General features: G+C 49.0%; 1 pseudogene; it reads right to left on the minus strand.

Moving 5' to 3' along the window:
* Nucleotides 1-240: 240 nt before the first annotated feature.
* On the minus strand, nt 241-14095 carry LOC115521075 (annotated as a pseudogene).
* Nucleotides 14096-20750: the final 6655 nt, after the last annotated feature.

The raw sequence follows: 20750 nt of genomic DNA on the forward strand, positions 1-20750 counted from the left end.
CAGTGACTGAGGGTCAGCGGGGTTGGCACATGGAAACTCTGACCCCTTTCTGGGAGCCGTTGCAACACTTGGCGGTTTCCTGTGCGGTTTCCATCGGAGGGTGCTTGGGGCCCACAGAGCAGCGAAGATCCTGGGATTCAGGGCTAGAAGACACGCAGCTACCTCCTGACTTACTAGCTGCATACGTGACCCTGACACCTCACCTTGTCTTTCTGGGCCTCGGCTCCTTTACCTGTTAAATGAAAGAAGAACACAACAACTTGGTCTTTACCACCAGCCCCGGCAGGATAAAGTGTAGACCATTAGGCCACTGTGGCCAGGGGCCTGGCCAGATAGAAAGCAGAGTGGGCCATTGGGGGTGAGGATTGAGAGGGAAGGGGGTGTGGGGTGGCAGGAGGGGGCTGTCAGGCGGGCATCGTGCTGCTCTGCTCCCAGGTCAGGAGGGAGGCCGACAGAGGTGAGGACTTCCTCTCCTAACAGGTGACAGCCACTTTGCACAGTATCACCCGCCTTGATAGGGGAGTGGAGCCAGGAGCCTTCGATGCAGAATGGCTGCATCTTCCCGGGAAAACTGCATGGACAGAACTGTTCTAGGCACCAGATGACTATCAGTTTCTTGCAAGCGCCCTGTTTGCTGACTTCCTGTTGATGGAAAATGTCCTGCTCTAACCTGGGCTGCTGTTAGTTGACTGGTTCCTGTTACCCCAGCAACAGAGCAATAGTGGAGGTGGCTGCAAGCAGCTATGTTAAATCACTTCATCAATTGTCACCCACAGGCACTGTGTCAAACAAGGGGTGGTTACAGCCCTGTTAAGCTTAGTCACTGCCTGCTACTAAATGTGGCTGAGATGGTTGTAAACATGCTCGGAATAGGCAAACAACAGGCCTCCAACAGACACGTCTTGGTTGATGAAAGAACTTTCGGAATCATGAAGACTTCAGATCATGTCCCTTATGGGTATCACTGATGACTCTATTTTGTTACATTTAAAATCTTGGCAAACCAGTAATTTACATAGGATGTGCATGGCCAGGCTACCCCCAGCTGCCCCATTCCTTGGCTCTTTACGAGGATTTATCAATAACAGCATATCCGTTCTGTTTGGGCTGTTATTATGCCTCTATCCTGGAACATCCTGTAGTGGTTATTTTTTGGAAACATCATCTGGTTCATAATCTCTTAGCAACAGAACTTTGAGGGCTAACGGCTGATGCACACTCCCAGCAAGATGATTGCGACTGGTAGGCAAACAAACCCACAGCAGCCGAGTTGGAGCACCCCTCTGATTATGGGTTTAATTGTTTTAGGCCATCAGACGTCACCAGCACCCACCATGGGCTGAGCTTGCTTTGTTAGACGCTTGAGAGCATTTGCTGTGGCAGCCACACACCCAGGCCCGGGCGGAGGTGGTGGGGGGAGCTTTCAGTCACCGGGTGCCCAAGGCTGGCACAGTCTTGTGTCCTCGTGGAACATGAGGAACAGGTCCTGGAACATGTATCTGACTCGAAGAGGAGGAGGGCAGGAGCAGTGGCCTTGCGCTCTGTCCACGCCCGCACAAACTCCTTTCGTGGCAATGTTAGACTGTCCTCACACTGGATTGGAATCCAGCCCTGCTTGAGCCCCCAGCCTTCCCTCTTTCTTTCTTTTCTTTCTATCTTTTCTTTTTCTTCTTTTTTTGCCCCCAATAGTTAATTCTGTCTGCTCAAGGGCTCATATCGCAAGCATTAAACCAAGTGCAGGCTTTGATTCTTTGAGCACAAATTCATGTATCTACAAAGATAAAAAACAAACTGTGATCCATGTACATGGATAGAAACTAGAGATTCATGGTTAATCATGTTGGAGTTTTTACATTTCTACAGCCTAGAATCCAGAAGTCACAGATCTTTTAGGTCCTTCTTGATGCCCCACAGGGTATCTGCACTTTTCTGGAGCTGAGCAACTTGGTCAGCCTTCAGCTTCTGGTTGATAACACTGGTTAACCCCTGGGCACTCAGGATACATGGAAGGCTCAGGAAGACTTCATTCTCAATGCCGTACATTCCCTTCCCCATCGTTGACACAGGGTGACCCCTGGATAGATTTTCAACATGCATTCAATGAGGTGAGCCACACTTATCCAATAGCCTATCTGATATATCCTTTGGCTTGATGGTTCCATAGGCACTTCTGGTCACCGTCTTATGTGCTTCCTCCCAATTTTCACTATCATTCCCATTTTTGGATTCAGTTCCTAAAGAGAAATGCCTGCCACATTCACTCTACTCCATACAGCCTCACTAAAGACACCATGTTCTCTTCAAACTCGGCAGCTGCTGGGACGAATGCCAAGTTTTTCACCTGGAAGATCTCAAAATCTCGCACTCACTTCCAATCACATCATGCTCAGGTAATCCAGTTAGTGTCCAGGTAACATATGTGAGAATCCACCGGATCGGGAACTATAATTATGATGCAATTTGCTGTCCTTGATGATCTGAAGAAGAATGAATCTGAAGACATTAATGTCCCCCTGCACCAGATTGAGATGACTCTCTTCCTCTGGCTGGCAGACTCCTGCATTTTCCATCACAATCTTAGAATTGGCAGTCACAGTAATCTCTATCTGCCACAAGTTTTGGTGTCTGAAGAAGTAAGCTTCCATGCTGCAGACGCACCTCCTCTTTTTTGAGTTTATCTTCTAAAACATCCACGATGGCAAGTTCATCATTTAGAGACTTTCCCAGAATGCTGCTGGCACATACCATACCAACTAGTTCAACACCTACTGCAATGATTTCATTGTTTGGTCCTATTGCCATTTCCTCTTCTTCCGCAACCAGGGCGATCAGTTTTTCCATAAGAGTTGCCATCGAGTGCAAGAGAGAGAAGGCTCTGGGGAGGTTGTGGTGGCCATGCAAAGAAGACAGTGGCAGCTGCGTGCCTTGCCTTCACTCTCTCTGCTCATCCCATTCACATCTCCAGGTCCATAGGGACAGCTGGGTCCTTACTTTATGTGTAATCTCCAAAGGTACTGCATAGTGTAGCACATGAGGGCCACTGCCACAGACCAGTTCCAGGGGTCAAAGGCCACACACAATATGTGCATCCTGGAGTCACTGAACCCAATACTCACAGGCAGCATGGGGCCTCCTGTCATTGGGGCTCATGATCCTCTTTTATTCTGGTTCTTTCTGGTCCCTCCCCAAGGTGAGATCATGATTCCCCGTCTGTGAGGAGTAGGAATAAAAATTAAAATAATAGCTACCATTGGGGCACCTGGGTAGCTCAGTCGGTTGAGGGTCCAACTCTAGATTTTGGCTCAGGTCATGATCTGATGACTGTGGGCTCCACGCTGAGCATGCAACCTGGTTGGGACTTTCTCCTTCTCTCTCTGTCCCTCTCCCTGGCTCGTGCTCTCTGTCTCTCAAAATGAAATGAAATGAAATGAAATGAAATGAAATGAAATGAAATGAAATGAAATAAAATAGCTACCACTTATTACTATGAACCAGGATCTTTACTGATATGCCCTTATTTACTCCTGAAAACCTTATAAGGACATGATATTGTTTTCCCCATTTACAGATCAGGAAATTGAGGATCAGTGTAATTGAGTGATTTGCTGTAAGTCACAGAAGCAATTTCTGTTTGTGACACCCACAGTCATGCTCCTCCCCCTCCCCAGCCCTATTACTCATGAGCAGAGGTGGATTTACTAAGAAAGTCCTGAAGCTCTGCTCTGGGCCCCGTCACTTGCACCGCCCTGTCCGAGGCCCTAGAAATTGATTCATAGGGCCACATATCGTTGGGACACGAGATATTTTAATATTTTGCCTAAAGGAGAGTCCCGCTCTGATTCCACAGATTCCCTCCTCAGATTCTTCCCCTTTCTGTTCCCTTCTCTGCTCTATTCGTTCTCCTTAGCCTTGTCACTAATACACTGTGGTGTACCATTGCACATCCTAGGCACCACTCACTATGTGTTTTGAATGAATAAATGAATGAATGAATGAATGAGTACAGCCATTGTCCTTATGCGTGAAGCAATCTTGTGCCATAGGTCAGGCAAAGATATAAAACTGTGAAAAGTGACTTGCTCAAAGCCCCTACTTACAATCCAGTCCCCTTTCTCTTGCTCTGAGCTGCCTTTGAACTTGGTCATGCCTAGGTTTCCTCTGGCCCCAACACTACAATTTACTCACAGACCAGACATCATGTCACTGGTGTTTCATCCCTGACTCCTCTCTCTTTACCCCCCAAATCCTATCAACTGCCTCCCAAGTGTCTCTGAAACTGATCACTCTGTTTATCTCCACAGTCCCCACCGCAGATGGGGTCTCCATCAGCTTCCTGGCCTCCTCTCTGTCCCCTGTCTGTTGCCCACACAGCTTCCAGAGACTGATTTTCCTGCTGGAATTACTCCCATGAATTCCCATTTTGTAGAGATCGTATCTGAAATCCTTAGCCTGACCCACAAGGCTCACTTTGGCTTTTTTTTTTTTTTTTTTTTTTTTTTTTTCAGTTTCTCAAACTCACCATCTCCCTGACTCAGAGCCTTTGCATATGCTCTACCCACTTCTGGTGCCAGAACAGCCTTCCCCTCCTCCCTCTCTACCATCCTACTTAATTTTTCACTCACCCTTCTGGTCAAGCATCACTTCCTCAGGGCTACCTTCCATGTCTACCCACACTGAGTCAGAGCCCCTGTGAATTATTTTTATAGCTCCCTGTATATCTCTGCCTAGAACTGATAACCACTGATATAAATAACCAACTGTATAACCCTTGGTGTTTGATCTGGCGTTGTGACCCCTCCCTCTAGCCTCCTCCCCAGTCAAAGACCTAAGTTCCCAGAGGGCAGGGACCATGTCTGCCTGGCTCACTGCTCTATCTTTGTTTTGTTTGTTTGGCTGAAAGAATAAAGACACTCATTCCTTTCTCACATAACCCTTGAAGTGTTTCTTATCGGCTGGCAGCAGTGCCCCATCTGGTCCTTTCGGGACCTGGGTTCCCTCCATGCTGTGGCTCTGTTATCCCTAGGAGTTGTCATCTGCATAGTTTAAGCTAGGTCATCACCATCTCTGGGCTGGAGCCAGCAGGGAGGAGAGGAAGAGTTTTCTAGGTCTTGGTTTGGTTCCAGGGATCTATTACTGAATAACAAACAGCCCTGAGATAATGTGCTAAAAGACATCAACCATTTCATTATCCTCATAGACTCTGTGGGTCTGTGAGGAATGCTGGGGAATTTGGACAGAACACAGGGAGGGTGACTTCTGTTTCTGCTCTATACCTTCTGGGGCCTCAGCTAAGACTCAAATGACCAAGGGTGACTCAAATGGTTGGGGTTGAATGTTCTGGAGGCATCTTTACTCACCCGGTGCCTGACTGGAAGACTAGGCTCAGCCAGGCCTGAACCAGGGGACCCACATGTGGCCTCTCCAGTTTGGTGGCCTCAGGGGAGTTAGCTTTCTTGATGGAGGTTCAGAGCTCTAAGAGCAAGAGTTCTCAGAGAACAAGATAGAAACCTCTATGCCCTAACCTTAGAAGTCACGTTACAGTTGGAGACTGCCCAGGTGCGAGTGGAGGGGTCATAGATCCCCTACCTCTTGCCAGGAAGAGGGTTGAAGACTTTGTGTCATATTTTAAAGCCATTATAGCCAGAGGGACACATGCCAGTTTCACTCACATTCACCTACTGAGAACGTAGGTGTATGGTCCCAGCTAAATTCACAGGGCCGGAAAACACACGTCCCTAGCCACATGCCTGATGTCAACTTCATTATAAGGAAAGAGGGAGAATGGATTTGGGCCAACTGTTTGCATTCTGCCACAGCTATTCCTCTGGTCACCAAATATCCAGCTGTACCCCCTCTTCCCACACGTGCAATATGCTTCTCCTTGGGGGAAAAACCCTAAAGTTCCGTTGACTGCCTCTCCAGTTTGGTGGCCTCTCTTTGTTGAATGACTAACTGTATGTTTGCAGAGTAACTGTGTCCAGCCGTATACTCTAAAGATAGTGTGGTCAGAGGCGGTGTTCTATTTCTTAACCTAGAGCCTCGAGGTGGGCTAGTTCTAAGCGGGGAGGCAAAAATCAGGGAGCAGTGGCCTGTTAGGAGTGAAGAGAAATCTGTTCTCCCTTTATCTTGGTACTTAATTCCATCTATTTACAGGGTAGGAAAAACAATAATTGTTAATTGAAAAGAATGTCTGTCTCATTGTGCATCTAAAATTAATTCCAGATGGATCAAAGATTCAGATGTAAAAAATAAATCCATAAAATGCTAGGGGAAAGGATTAGAGCAGACAGTTCATAGAAGAAGATAAATAAAAGGCTGACAATGGTATGAAAAGACACATTCTTGAGGATGAGGGGAGGCAGGAACTCTTGTGCATTACTAGTTGGTGTTTAAATGGATCATTTTTACAAAGGGGGATTCAGCGATATCTCTCAAGATGTCAAACATTCAATACCCTTTTATCCAGAAACTGCATTTCTAGGTATTTATTCTACAGATATACAGCATTCCCACAATTGAGCAAAACTATATGCCAAGGATGTTCAGTGCAGGCTTGTTTAGAATAGCTAAGTAGCTGGAAACCACCTAAATGCCCCTCTGTGGGAAACTATTTAATAAAGTAGAATCCCACGCAGCTGTTAAGAAGAATATGGTAGATTTATCAGTACTCACATGGAAAAAGGTCCAAGGAACTGCAACAACCAGAAACAAAAGGCAATTTGGAGGGCATGGTGCGTAGTGTAAATTCACGTCTGTTAAGAAAGCAAGCAAGCAAAATAATTCGTAGGTATTTTACAAAATGCCCGGAAATATTCATAGAAAGTTTTTAACAATGGTTACTTCAGGGGGAGTGCACTTGAGGCTGTGGGGAGCAGGAGGATGTATAATTTTTCCTTTATGTCCTTCTCCACTGTATGGATTGTTTTAATTGTAAAAAACATGTAACACCCGCATCTGTTTTATAGGAGAATCAAATTCAGAGTAGTGGTTATTCCTAAGGAAGAAGACAAGGGAATAGAAGAGAGGACATAGGGTCCTTTAACTGTATGTACAATGTTATGTTTCTAAAAGAAATTGACGGCACTTGGGTGGCTCCGTCGGTTGAATGTCCGACTCTTGATTTTGGCTCAGGTCACGATCTCGTGGCTGGTGAGTTTGGGCCCTGTGTCAGGCTCCGTACGGACAGCGCAGAGCATGCTTGGGATTCTCTCTCTCCCCCTCTCTCTGCCCCTCCCCCGCTTGCTCTCTCTCTCAAAAATAAAATAAATTCACTTAAATTTTTTTTAAGAAATCGAAATGCCGAAGAAATGGTAAATGTTGTTCATTCCCTTTTACCGCCACCACCACCACCACATGGAAACCATAAGTGACGATATGTTAAGAATTGATAGGGGCGCCTGGGTGGCTCAGTCGGTTAAGCGGCCGACTTCGGCTCAGGTCATGATCTCACGGTCCGTGAGTTCGAGCCCCATGTCGGGCTCTGTGCTGACAGCTCAGAGCCTGGAGCCTGTTTCAGATTCTGTATCTCCCTCTCTCTGACCCTCCCCCATTCATGCTCTGTCTCTCTCTGTCTCAAAAATAAATAAACGTTAAAAAAAAAAAAAAGAATTGATAAAGCTGGCAGGGGGGTACCTGGGTGTTCATTATATAATTCCCTATGCTTTTCTAAATTTTGGGGACATTTTACAACTTAAAAGAAGCTTTTTAAAAAAGGATTCGTTCTCGGGGTGCCTGGGTGGCGCAGTCGGTTAAGCGTCCGACTTCAGCCAGGTCACGATCTCGCGGTCCGTGAGTTTGAGCCCCGCGTCGGGCTCTGGGCTGATGGCTCAGAGCCTGGAGCCTGTTTCCGATTCTGTGTCTCCCTCTCTCTCTGCCCCTCCCCTGTTCATGCTCTGTCTCTCTCTGTCCCGAAAATAAATAAACGTTGAAAAAAAAAATTAAAAAAAAAAAAAAAGGATTCATTCTCTACAACAACATAAAATAAATGGAAAAGAAGCCAGAAAAATGAAGCAACTTGGTAAATTCAACCACAGTCTCATAGGAAGGAGATACAGAGACTTAATGTTTCCCGTTTGGACTCTTGGGTGCCCCTGGATTGGAAGAAACGCTAGGGATGGCGTTGCTTTGGGAAAGGGAATGGGCCGACCTGGCACTGAGGCTGGGGTTCCATGCCGGAGCCCGGGCTGGGTGTGCAGTTAGGAGACTGACACTGGTCTGGGTGCAAGCAGGTGAGCAGGGGGAAACCCGGGCAGTGCAGGGGGGCAGTGGCAGCCTGGGGTTCGCCGCCAGCACCGCCAGGGCCTCCCGGGGCTGCTCCTCTTTGCTCCTGTCGCATGCACCACGTCATCATCTGTCAGCCGAAAGAGCAGTAGGGGCAGCCGTGTCTCCTTTCTCCCAAGTACTGCTTCTGGGGGAGACTGAGCAGCACCCCAACTCCTGCACTGGAAGCCGGGAGAGCAGGGTCTCCGGTCCCCCGGCCCTCACTCCCTTCCCTCCGGTCCCTCCTGCCGGGCAGGGCCTTAATCTGCTGCACCTGCAGTTCTTTGATCCGTTTCAGTTTCCTTTCTTTTGAAAAAAACTAACCACAGTGCCGTGCATGTTGCCAGCCTGACTCTGTTGCTTTGAAAGCCCTCTTCCTGTGAACTTGAGATGTGGGTGATAAAGCAATGAAGGACAGTGGCCTGTGGGTCTCACCAAGGGCCTTTGTTCTGGGTACTGATGTTATGTCACCCGCAGGCAGAGGTGGGGCCTAGAGTCTGTCCTTGAGGCTCAGAGGGCTGTCTCAGGCAGGGCCGCCGTGTCACTGCTGGGGTCCCGCCTAAGTGACATATGTGCAGGTACATGGGAGCATCCCCACACAGGGAGGTGGACTCGGGCTGCCAAGTGTCCTTCAGCCGGGCCCTTGTCCTGCTTCCACCGCTCCACCCACCTCAGATATCTGAGTGTAGACCCCAGGCTTCCGACAGGCCCAGGGCTGCTTCTTTCCAGAGGGGCTAAGACACAGGGCACACACCCTCCTGCAGTTGCTGCCAGTGTGTGTGTGTGTGTGTGTGTGTGTGTGTGTGTGTGTGCACCCTTCAGGCCCCTGCAGGGAGACAGAGAGTTTCTGGGTTCCAGTCCTGGCAGGGACTGTAAGACCTGCTGAGCAAACAGCTCACCAGTGCATTGTGTGATGTCCAGGGTTTCTGGGCTGGTGTCCGGCTTCTCAGTGGCCCCGATTTTGTGTTCTTGTTGTTGAGCTCTTGGGAACCAAGGGCTGGCAGCCAGCCAACGCATGCAAGGACTCCACGCTGGAATCCTTAAACACATCATCGCATTTCAAATTCAGAACAACTGAGTACAAGCATGCTTAGCATCCCTGTTTTACAGAGGAGGAGACTGAGGCCCACAAAGGTCGGATAGCTCGTCCAGCGTTCCCAGCTGGGAAGGGGTGGGGTCGGGATCTGGTCTCTTTTCACTGCCAGGTCTTCTCCACAACTTCTCTTCCCTGCTCTGTGTGCTGAGGGGGGTCTGTGAGGATTGCATGGGGCAGGGCGGGGCGGGGTGGGGGTGGGGGGAGGAGCCCTTACTCTGCACCTTGACCAATGGGGAGCACCGACAGCATATGGGAGGCAGAGAGTGCATGGCCCTTATTCTGTCCCACACCTCCTGTGGGGTGGCCATGATCTGGCTGCATCGCTCAACTGAGACCACGGCTCGCATCAGGGCCCTCTCCTCCCAGACAGGGTCTAGTCGCCCCCTTGACCTCTCACCTCATCAGACCTAGTGGTGGATGGACTGCTATTGGGCCAGGTTCTTAGAATCGTTTCCTACACCCTGCCCTTACCTTTGAACATAATCCCTTGATTGAATGTTCCTCAAATGGCCCCATCTGAGTGTGCCATCTGCCTCCCACTGGGACCCTGCCTGACCCATACCATCCTGCCAGCTCATTGGCAAAGACCGCTGGGTCTGCTGAGTCATCACAGACAGCAGCTGGGATCACAGGTGGGGGGGGTCCCTTTTCCAGTTCCTGTGCTTTTCTTTGGCTCTCCTTGTACCCTCACCCCTCCTCATCTGCCTGCTTTGCCTCCACTCCCACCTGTGGCTCTTCTGCAGCCAGAGGTCAGGGATGTTTAGGGGATGACAGTCACGGCTAAGCAACCCCTACCCCTATCCCATCCACCTGTGATGCATCCGGGAAGTGTGCTCCAGAATCATGGGCGTCATGGGCCAGTCATAGAGGCCCTGCGTCCTTGGGACAAGATGTTTTGGAAGCCACTGCACAGAAACAGGATGATTTCACATTGCTGGGAGAGCCTTCTTCCCTGGGGACCCGTGACCAGGAAAGCTTACCCACTCACCCGCCCACTCACTCACTTGCAATGCAGAGAGGGGCTGACTCCCCACTAGGCCTCCCCCCCCCCCCCCAAGGGACCTGGTTGTCACTTCCTCAAGGAGACTGTCTCCAGCCCTCGCCGAGGCTGGCTGCCCTGTTCATCCCATCCCTCCTTGTTTTGAAACCCTCATCACACTGATATCCCTTGTCATCGTTCAGCTCCCTCACTCTACCTTCTACTCCCTAAAAGCAGGTCCTCTGCCTGTACTGCTCACTGCTGTGTCCCCAGTGCCTGGCACAGTGCCGGGCACACAGTGGGAGCACAAGAAATTGTTGAGCTAAGATGAAAACAATGGTAATTAAATCAATGCTGTGTGGATTACCCCTCTCATATCTAGGCGGCCACTGAGAGAACAATGACAGTGCCACAGGCTGGGTCCTGGAGACAATGTCAACCTGCAGAGTCTGGACCCTGGGCTCTAGTCCCTGCTTGGCTCATACTCATTGTATGGCTTGAGCCATCCCTGAGCGTTAAGTCCCTCATCTGTAAGATGGGATAATACTTCTATTCGTTTTCTGTTGCTTCATAATAAATTATCATAAACTTAGCAATTTAAAACAACACAGGGGCTCCTGGCTGGCTCCGTCGGTTAAGCGTCCGACTTTGGCTCAGGTCATGATCTCACGGCTCCTGAGTTTGAGCCCCGCGTCGGGCTCTGAGCTGACAGCTCAGAACTTGGAGCCTGCTTCAGGTTCTGTGTCTCCCTCTCTCTCTGCCCCTCCCCTGCTCACGGTCTGTCTCTGTCTCTCTCTGTCTCTAAAAAAAAAAAAGAATAATAAACATTAAAAAATTTTAAAAAAACCCACATGTATTTTTCATCAACAGTGACTTGGGCCAGGAGCCTGGGCACAGCGTAACTGGGTCCTCTGCAAGGACAAGGTGTCAAGATGTGGGCCAGGGCTGGGTTCTCCTCTGGATGCCCCCGTGGGGAGGGATCTACTTACAGGCTCACACAGGTTGCTGACAGAATTCATCTCCTTGTGGCTGTAGGACTGAAGTCTTTTTTCTTTTTTAAGTTTATTTATTTATTTTGAGAGAGAGAGCATGTGAGCATGAGCAGGGGAGGGGCAAGAGAGAGAGGTTGAGCGAGAGGGAATCCCAAGCAGGCTCCACACGGTCAGCACAGAGCCTGACACAGGCTCCAACTCACGAACCGTGAGACCGTGACCTGAGCCGAAACCGAGAGTCAGGTGCTCAACCCACTGAGCCCCCCGGGCGCCCCGCATAGGACCGAAATCTTCTGGTTGGACGTTGGATGGAGGCTGCCCTAGTTCCTAGAGGCCACCCACAGTTCCCAGCCAGGAGACCCTGTCTGAAGGCTCTCTCAGAACTTGGCAGCTTGTTGGGGCGCCTGGGTGGCGCAGTCGGTTAAGCGTCCGACTTCAGCCAGGTCACGATCTCGCGGTCCGTGAGTTCGAGCCCCGCGTCAGGCTCTGGGCTGATGGCTCGGAGCCTGGAGCCTGTTTCCGATTCTGTGTCTCCCTCTCTCTCTGCCCCTCCCCCGTTCATGCTCTGTCTCTCTCTGTCCCAAAAATAAATAAAAAACGTTGAAAAAAAAAATTTAAAAAAAAAAAAAAAAGAACTTGGCAGCTTGCTTCTTCAATGTCGGCAAGAGAGGATGTCTTTATACCAACCTGCAAACAGGACTGAGCCTTTTATAGCATGAGGTAATCGTGGGAGTGACACACGGCACCATCTCCACCAATATCGGTTACATATTGGCATCTTGGTTATTCTATTGGTTGGAAACACGTCACAGGTCCTACCCACACTCAAAAGGAGGGGATTACACAAAGACATTGAGGCTACCGGGATCATGCCGGTCACTTCAGAATCCGTCTCCTGCAATACTAATCCCTATCTCAGAATTCTTGAGGTACCTAAGGAAAGGAATATATGAAAGCACTTCACGCGGTGCCCGGTGCTTAGTGAGACTCGAAAATGTCGCAGAAGGTGGCTAGCAGCAGCTGTGTTTTCCTTTGGCCCACCGTGAAATAGGATATGTTGGTCTGTTCTGGGTCCCCAGGCCCCACCATGCCTCATTATCTTTGACTTTCACCGATAGGCTGTGTCAGCCATCTACCTCATCTGTCTAGATCTTGAAGGCAGCTGAATTTGCCATGTGGTATTAGCTAGTGTGATCAAATAGGTGTTCTTGCTACTGAAGTTACATGTTCTTGACAGGTGAGGCTGTATCTTACTCATTTTTCTAGCCTATGGGGGGCCTAGGATGTTGAGTTTAGCTTGGATGATCCAGGAGGGTTGAGCCACAGCACCAACCGGAATGGTCTGAGTCCACGGTTATAGCCGCAGGGAGCACGTGATGGTTGGCAGGGAGGGAGGGAGCAGGGGCAGGTTGGATGGATGAAGTCAGGGAGGTGCAGGATGAGTCTTGGCAGGCATCCATGTCAGGCTCTGCTGCGGGAAGCCCCTCCTGTTACCATGTCTGCCCATCTCCCTCAACCCCCAGCTTTCTTCCCTTCTTACTGTTCAAGCCCCTACCTTTGAGCAGGGTCTCTGTGGGATCTGGGTGCGGTGGGCCATGCCTGTTCTGATGAGGGAAAAAAAGATGGATTCTTTCAGAAATAGATCATCTGGGCTGGGAAGGGTCTTAGCCCCCAGGAAGTGGTCAACAACTGGCTTTAGGTTACAAGATGAGGAGTCATGTTTGTTGAGTGCCTACTCATGACTCGGGCTCCACACTTCACATATTTCATTTCCTCTGTTGTCTCAGTCTTCAAGGTGGAAAGACTAAAGCCCAGAGAGGGCAAGTGGGTTCCCCTGATCACACAGTTACTGGGTGGCAGAGTTAGGACAGAGCCTAGGTATCTGGACCATAAGTCCAAAGCTTTCTCTCTACAACACCCCTCGCACCCAGGCCTGTGGGCCCACTGGTGCTGGGGGCAGGGGCACACTTTCCCTGGCCCTAGCCCAGGTCTCCATGCAGGTTGGTCTGGCTTCCCAGCTCCTCATTTCTTCTTTCCCTCTGCCCTCAGGGTGCTCCTTCTGCTGAGTCTGTACCACATTCTCAGCCTGGCCCACACCAGCGATGGTGGATGATCCAGACACTGAGCCCAGAGATTCTTTCCCAGCAGACACAGAGGCCGCCTGAGGCTTGCACATCTGGGCGTTTGTTGCCCAAGTCTAATCTGCAGAGGATAAACCAGAGGGATAATTTCTGTCATTTCTGGACAGAGCCAGGGAGCTAGAGTCACTTCAGAGAGGCAGAGGAACTGCCTCAGCTGTGGGAGGGGTAGTGGTGAGAAGGGTCCTACCTGGCGGGGTCATCTGTCCTGGGGCAGGTGGGCCTCTTCAAGTCGGGTCAGACAGGAAGTTCACCCACCAGCGGCCGGGGCTGTAACAGCTGCTTCAAGTCTGAAACATTTGTAAATCCCTCGTTTTCACGATGCCTCTGTTACTCACTGTGCTTTCCCTGAAGGGGTCGGCGGCAAACTCCTTAAAAGGCATGCGCTTGTCTTCAGGGTGGGAAGAGAAGGGGAGCCGGGTGCCTGTGTTCCTTTCGCACCCGGATTAGGGACGGGAGGCTGAGAGCAGATGGCCAGAGCTGAGAGAAGCTGGCTGTGTCCCCGCAGGGGTGGGAGGCAGCCTGGACCCCAGCCAGGACTGGGCTGAGACTCTGTCAGCGCTGGAAGCCAGCTGCTGTGAGGGCTCCGATGGGCTGGCATTACCCTGAAGCCCAGCCTGACTTCCAAGAAAACACTCTAAAACCGGTCAGTGACCCAGGGGAAGAGCATTCTGCAGACTAATTCCACTTCCTTTCGTAAGTGGGAGCCAATGCAGGCTCTTCAGGGGTAGAAGCTAGAAATGGAGAGAGCACACAACAGGTCCACACACACCTATCTCTTCCCGACCGTGGATCTGGGGCTATGGACCCCTAACCTCCTTGGGTCTGTGCCGCGGAACACGCATGTGGTCCCGAAGAATCATACGAAGCCCACGCAGTCACACACAACACCCACAGACACACCCCATCCCTCACACACTGTGACACTCAGCAGTACGCAGCCATGTAGAATCACACGTAACCACATTCATGCATCGGGAGGCCATAACACACAGCCACATGGGTTCACACACATACATTACACACAGTGAGCCTTAACCACATACATATGCACTCGTCCATTCATCCGCACTAAGCACACACAGCCGGACACGGTCACGTACGGGGATTCTGAGTCCCGCACGGTCGCACACACACTCACACCAGTCCGCACAACCTCTGTGCATTCAGCGCCACTCATTGGCACATGAGAACACACGGTCACAGGCCATCACACGGAACATACGATCGCGGGGCAAGCTGTGAATGGTGCTTTAATACAAGCAGCAGGGGAAAGGGGCTGGGGGTCGGGGGGGCTTGTCCTCAGAAACGGGGGTCAATGAGGGCCCGGAGGTGACTAAGTCAGGAACAGAGGGATCCACTCAGGCCCTCGGACAGTTCACTTCCTGGTCATACCTCCAGAGCAGCAGCAACTCGGAAGATCGTTGTCCCCCTTGGCCGCCCAGCAGAGCATTCCTGGGTCCTGATGCAGCCTCCTCCCCTCCCCTCTGGCCCCAGCTGGGCTGCGGCAGGGACCGTGGTGAGTCAGCAGGAAAGGGCTCAGGGAATGCGGGTGGGTGACCAACAGGGCCTGTAGTTGAAGCTCTGGGGGAGGAGCAGCTGCCCGCTGGAACCCCCCCCCCCCCCCCCGCCCAGCAGGGAGGGCCGCAGACACGGGTCTGGGTGCTGATGGCCGTTTCTCAGCCAGCCCGCTATGCAAGAAAGCAGATGGAAGGGGCCACGTTCCCCCGCGGTCTGTGCTTGGACCTCCTCACCTGCTGTGGCCCTCAGCTCGGCCCGGCCCACAGGCCCTGAGCTGCACCCTGCTCTCCACCATCACCAATTCATGCGTTCATTCAGCCGTTCGTGGACCACCCACCGCACCAAGATGCAAGGGCTGTGCCTTCCAATGGGGAAGGTCACACAAAAGATGACTCCAGAGCTATGTGGACGGCAGGGACAGATGTATGCATGCTGTCATTGAAGCTACTAGGGCCAGCTGCTTGTGAGCCTTTGAACTCCAGTTTCTGGTATGGGCCAGGATGGCTGATGATGATGGTGCCTGTCCCTCAGGGTGCTCCTGACCTCTGACCTCTCTCGAACGAGGCAGCAACACAGTCAGAGAAGGCATGGGTGGGCGTGACTTAACAGTGAGCCATTTTCCAACAGAGTCAGGGAATTCGTTGTTCAGATCTAAAGAACAAAAATTCAAATGTTTACATATTTATTTCGAGGGGGAGGGGCAGAAGGAGAGAGAGAGAGAGAGGGAGGGAGAGAATCCCAAGCAGGCTCCTTGCTCGGCGTGGAGCCCAACACAGGGCTCGATCCCACGACCCTGGGATCATGACCTAAGTTGAAATGAAGAGTCAGACGCTCAACTGACTGAGCCACCCAGGCACCCCAAGAACAAAGTTTTAAATGCCACGTCTGAAGGAATCTTGCTAAAATGACTTCCTGCAGCATGGCGAAGTCCCCACCAGCCTTCTTCTTGCTGCCTCAGGGTTATTATTACGAACTTCCATTATCACTACACCAGATACAATGGTTCTTTCTTGAGAGTAGGTGGTCAGCAAATACTTGTGGAAGGAACACACACGGATGAGCTCAGACTTCTGGGCTCAAAGACTGAAAAGCAGGTAGTGAGAGTACAGAATGCTCTCTGGTATGGGGTTTGGGGTGCAGTGGACGCTACAGGGCCTTCCTCTTGCTCCCTAAACTCTTCTCAAGAGAAGCATCACTTCCTCCCTTCCTTCTTCCCTCTTTTTCTTTTTCTTTCTTTCTTTCTTTCTTTCTTTCTTTCTTTCTTTTTCTTTCTTCTTTATTCGTCTTTTCTTTTTCTGAGGTATAGTGAGGGCTTTTTTTTTGTTTGTGCTTAGCTTATTTCTCTTCTTTTTTTATGCTGTTGTTCTTTTTTCTTGTCTTTATCTTTTCTCTCTCTCTCCTCTTCTTTCTCTTCTTTCTTTCTTCTTTCTTATTTCCTTTCTTTCTTTTTCTTTTCTCTTCTTCCTTCCTTTTTCTTTCTTCTTTCTTTCTTTCTTTCTTTCTTTCTTTCTCTCCCCTTCCTTGCAGTGGACGCTACAGGGCCTTCCTCTTGCTCCCTAAACTCTTCTCAAGAGAAGCATCACTTCCTCCCTTCCTTCTTCCCTCCCTTTCTTTCTTTCTTTCTTTCTCTTCCCCTTCCTTCCTTTTTTCTTTCTTTCTTTCTTTCTTTCTTTCTTTCTTTCTTTCTTCTCTTTCTCTTTCTTCCTTTTTCTTTCTTTGTTTCTTTCTTTCTCTCTCCCTTCCTTCTTTCTTTCTTTCTTTCTTTCTTTCTTTCTTTCTTTCTTTTTTCTTTCTTTCTCTCTTTCTTTCCTTTCTTCCATCCATCCTTTCTTTCTTCCTTCCTTTGGAATAAGAGCCAAGTTTTTAATTTTTCATTTCTTGCATTTGCAGTGTTACTCAATGATGTCCTTTGCCATAGTCCTGAATCACCACACAACCACAACTGACCACTTTTACGGGGTTTCCCCCTTTCACAGAGGCCTACCCATTTCCCTAGTTTCTTGCTATCAACTTTAATTAGGTTGATTGGGTGTTCAGCACAAAGAGCCTCCACCACCTTGACATACAGGCTTATCACAGTTGGACCTGCCCCCCTTTCTTCTTCACTGCAGGGGCTCACCTGCTTTCCCTCCTCTGGCACTGTTCCCCATCTTCCCAATGTTATTTGAAGCCTGAGCCCCAGCCTCACTTCATCCCCCTTTCCTGATTGTCCCTGAACTTGAAGACAAGCACCAGACATTTTCCTTCTAACCCTTCTGATCACACCATGGAAACAAAATGTTAACAAAAATCAGAACCACAGGAAAGCAATAGAGGTTTGGGAATCTAACAATTGGCTACCCATTTGAAAAAAACAAAACAAAACAAAACAAAATTCATACCTGCCTCGCATGTAGAATATAATAAAACAAATTCCAGATAAATAAAATATTTAAATAGAGAAAAAAACCATAGACATCATGAAAGAAAACATGGGTGACCATTTTCTGTTGTTGTTGTTATTTTACAGTGGGTAAGACCTTTCTAAGCAGAAAACCAGAAAAGCCTGATACATTTAATGACATAAGATTTGTAAGGTTCTGACAACAAAAGCGCTACACACAAAGTCAAAACACAAAGGACAAGCTGGGGAAAATATTTCCAACAGATAAAACAAAGGGTTTGTATCCCTAATTTACAAAGGGCTCTCACAAGTCAATAACAAAAAGATAAATAACTAAATAGAAAAAAAAAACCTCAAAAAATGAACAAAGGCCACTAGCAGGTAATCCACAGAAGAGGAATTATAATTAGTTAATAAGTGGATGAAAAGATGTTCGCCCTATCTTAGAGTATTAAAAATCAAATTAAATTGGGGCGCCTGGGTGGCTCACCCGGTTGAGCGTCTGACTTCGGCTCAGGTCATGATCTCACTGTTCCCAGGTTCGAGCCCCGTGTCAGGTTCTGTGCTGACAGCTCAGAGCCTGGAGACTGCTTCGGATTCTGGGTCTCCCTCTCTCTCTGCCCCTCCCCCACTCTCTCTCTCTCTCTCTAAAATAAATAAACATTAAAAAAAATTTAAATCACATTAAATCTATGTATGAGGGTGGCAAACATTAGAAAGATGGATAGTATTTAGTCCTAACAAGGTGTGGGGTAAGGGGCCTCTTCATAGATCATATTGTTGGAAGGAGAAATTGGAAAAAAAAAAATCTTGTTGGGGGTCAATTGAACGATATCAAAGTCTGAGTAGTGAGCCCTTTGAGCCAGCAGTTTTCGGTTTTCAGACTTTCAGGAACATATCCTAGAATAAGCGTATACATTCACATCAGGATGCCCCTGGTGCAGGTCGAGGGAGTTGGTGTGAATTTGCTCCCCCTACACTTGTGTGTTTGGCTCTACCCCTTGGGCTTCTGCAGGCATCAGGGGGTGGGGTGTACCCAGTCCAGAAACCCACTTTTTCTTCTCTAAGCAGGACTACTTGAGCCCATTGACTTTAATGAGGCTCAGAACTCCCTTGCTTACCTCCTCACTTCCCACTCTTCTCTACTTCCCATTTCCCAACCTCCTAATTTTTATTGGAAAATCCCTCTGACTTTGGGAAAGCCATCCCCACCTCTACCCCAGCCGGGGAGCGTGTACCCTAGCCTGAGTCTGTGAGTGCATGACATCTACTCATCACAGTGATTGGTTCAGTGGTAGCACATGACTTAAACTGGTCCAATCAGAATGCATCTCATGAGTTTTGTTACAAGTCCTAGGACGAAGACCTGGATAACGTCGTGGGTGGATATGAGCCTGCCATGCTCTAGCTCTTTTTACTACAAGGAGGAAAATGAGTTTGTGGACAGAGCTAACCCACAGAGTATAAGTGAGCCAAGAAAATTACAGAAAAATGAAACCGGAGCCTGGTGACATTGCGAACCTCTGGATAAAACCGCACCTGAACCTTCCCAGCTGCCGGGCTTTTCTGACGCAGGCGGCAATAGATTCTCCCTATTGCCTAAGTCCGTTTGAGAGGAGATGTTTTTGTGCTTGCAGTGGAAGCCTCTCCACAAACACAGAGCCTCTCCCTTTCTCTGACAGTCTGGTTTCTTGACCCTTGGAACCTTGGCTCAGCCTTAGAAAACAAAGGCCTAGTAATTCTTTCTGGGAGCTTGGGAAGCCCTGACATCCTTCACCCAAGGCTTGATTACTTTGGAGTGAGGTTGGGGTAGTGTGTGGAGGAGAGGGAAAAATGCCTCCCCATCTTTGTGAGCCTCTCATAGCAGCATGAGCAGCTCAGATATTAGTAACTCACTCAAGTATCTTGCCACATTTTTTATAGCTGAAAAACCATAGACAACCCACATGCTCACCGGTGGGTAACTCTTCATGGTCCATCCACACGGTGGTACACTCTTCAGCTTTAGAAAGATGGAGAGGCACCTGGGTGGCTCGGTCGGTTGAGAGTCCGACATGGGTTCAGGTCATGATCTCACAGTTCGTGAGTTCAAGCCCCACATCGGGCTCTGTGCTGACAGCTCCGAGCCTGGAACCTGCTTCTGATTCTGTGTCTCCCTCTCTTGCTGCCCCTTCTTCTCCCTCTCCTTCTCCTTCTCCTTCTCCTTCTTCTTCTTCCTCTCTCTCTCTCTCGCAAAAGTAAACATCTAAAATTTTTTTTTAAAAGAAAGGTGGAGGAAATGCTACATGTATCGCCATGGAAGGCATCATTTTACTGAAAAATACAGGTCGAAGAACAAAATGTAAAGCGCAAATCCACTTTCATTTTTTAAAGCTGTAAGTGTTGAACAGAAAAAAAGGCGTAGAAGGAAGGTCGCTTTATACAACAACTTAAAAAAAATGATTTCTGAGGGCTAGGATTCTGAATGATTTGTATTTTGTTTTTTTTTTTTCCCCTCCATTTCATTACTGAAATTTTATGATGTTATTTGAAAACATATTTTTTAATTTAATTTTTATTTTTAAATCATTTTTAAGCATTTTTGTTTACTTTTTAATTTGTTTAACGTTTATTTATTTTTGAGACAGAGAGAGACAGAGCATGAATGGGGGAGGGTCAGAAAGAGAGGGAGACACAGAATCTGAAACAGGCTCCAGGCTCTGAGCTGTCAGCACAGACCCCGACGCGGGGCTCGAGCTCACAGACCGCAAGAGCATGACCTGAGCTGAAGTCGGATGCTTAACTGACTGAGCCACCCAGGCGCCCCATACACGTTTTTGTTTATTTTTGAGAGACAATGTGCTAGCAGCAGGGGGCCAGAGAGCTAGCGAGAAGGAGATGCAGAATCTGAAGCAGGTTCCAGGCTCTGAGCCGTCAACACAGAGCCCGACACAAGGCTCGAAGTCACGAGGAGTGAGTTGGATTGTGGGCTGAATAAGGATCCCCAAAGATATCAGATGCGAAGGCCTTGGAATCTATAAATGTGACTATATATGGAAAAAAGATCTTAGCAGATGTAAGATTAAGTTAAGAATCTTGAGATAGGGAGATGCTTTTGGACTATCTAGGTGGGTCTTAGGTGCAATCACAAATGTCCTTATAAGAGAGAAGAAGAGGGCGGCTTGACACAGATAGAAAAGAAGGCAATGTGACCACAGAGTGACAAGGCCACAAGCCAAAGAATGCCAGCAGCCAGTGGAGCTGCAAAGGAACAGATTCTCCCTCAAAGCCTCCGGAGAGAGCACAGCCCTACTGACACCTTAATGTGGACCCAGTGATACTGATTTTGGACTTCGGGCCTCCAGTGAAAGAATACATTTCTGTGAGGCTACCAATTTCATGA

The sequence above is a fragment of the Lynx canadensis genome, chromosome C1 (assembly GCF_007474595.2).
Source record: "Lynx canadensis isolate LIC74 chromosome C1, mLynCan4.pri.v2, whole genome shotgun sequence".
Classification (NCBI taxonomy): Eukaryota; Metazoa; Chordata; class Mammalia; order Carnivora; family Felidae; genus Lynx; species Lynx canadensis.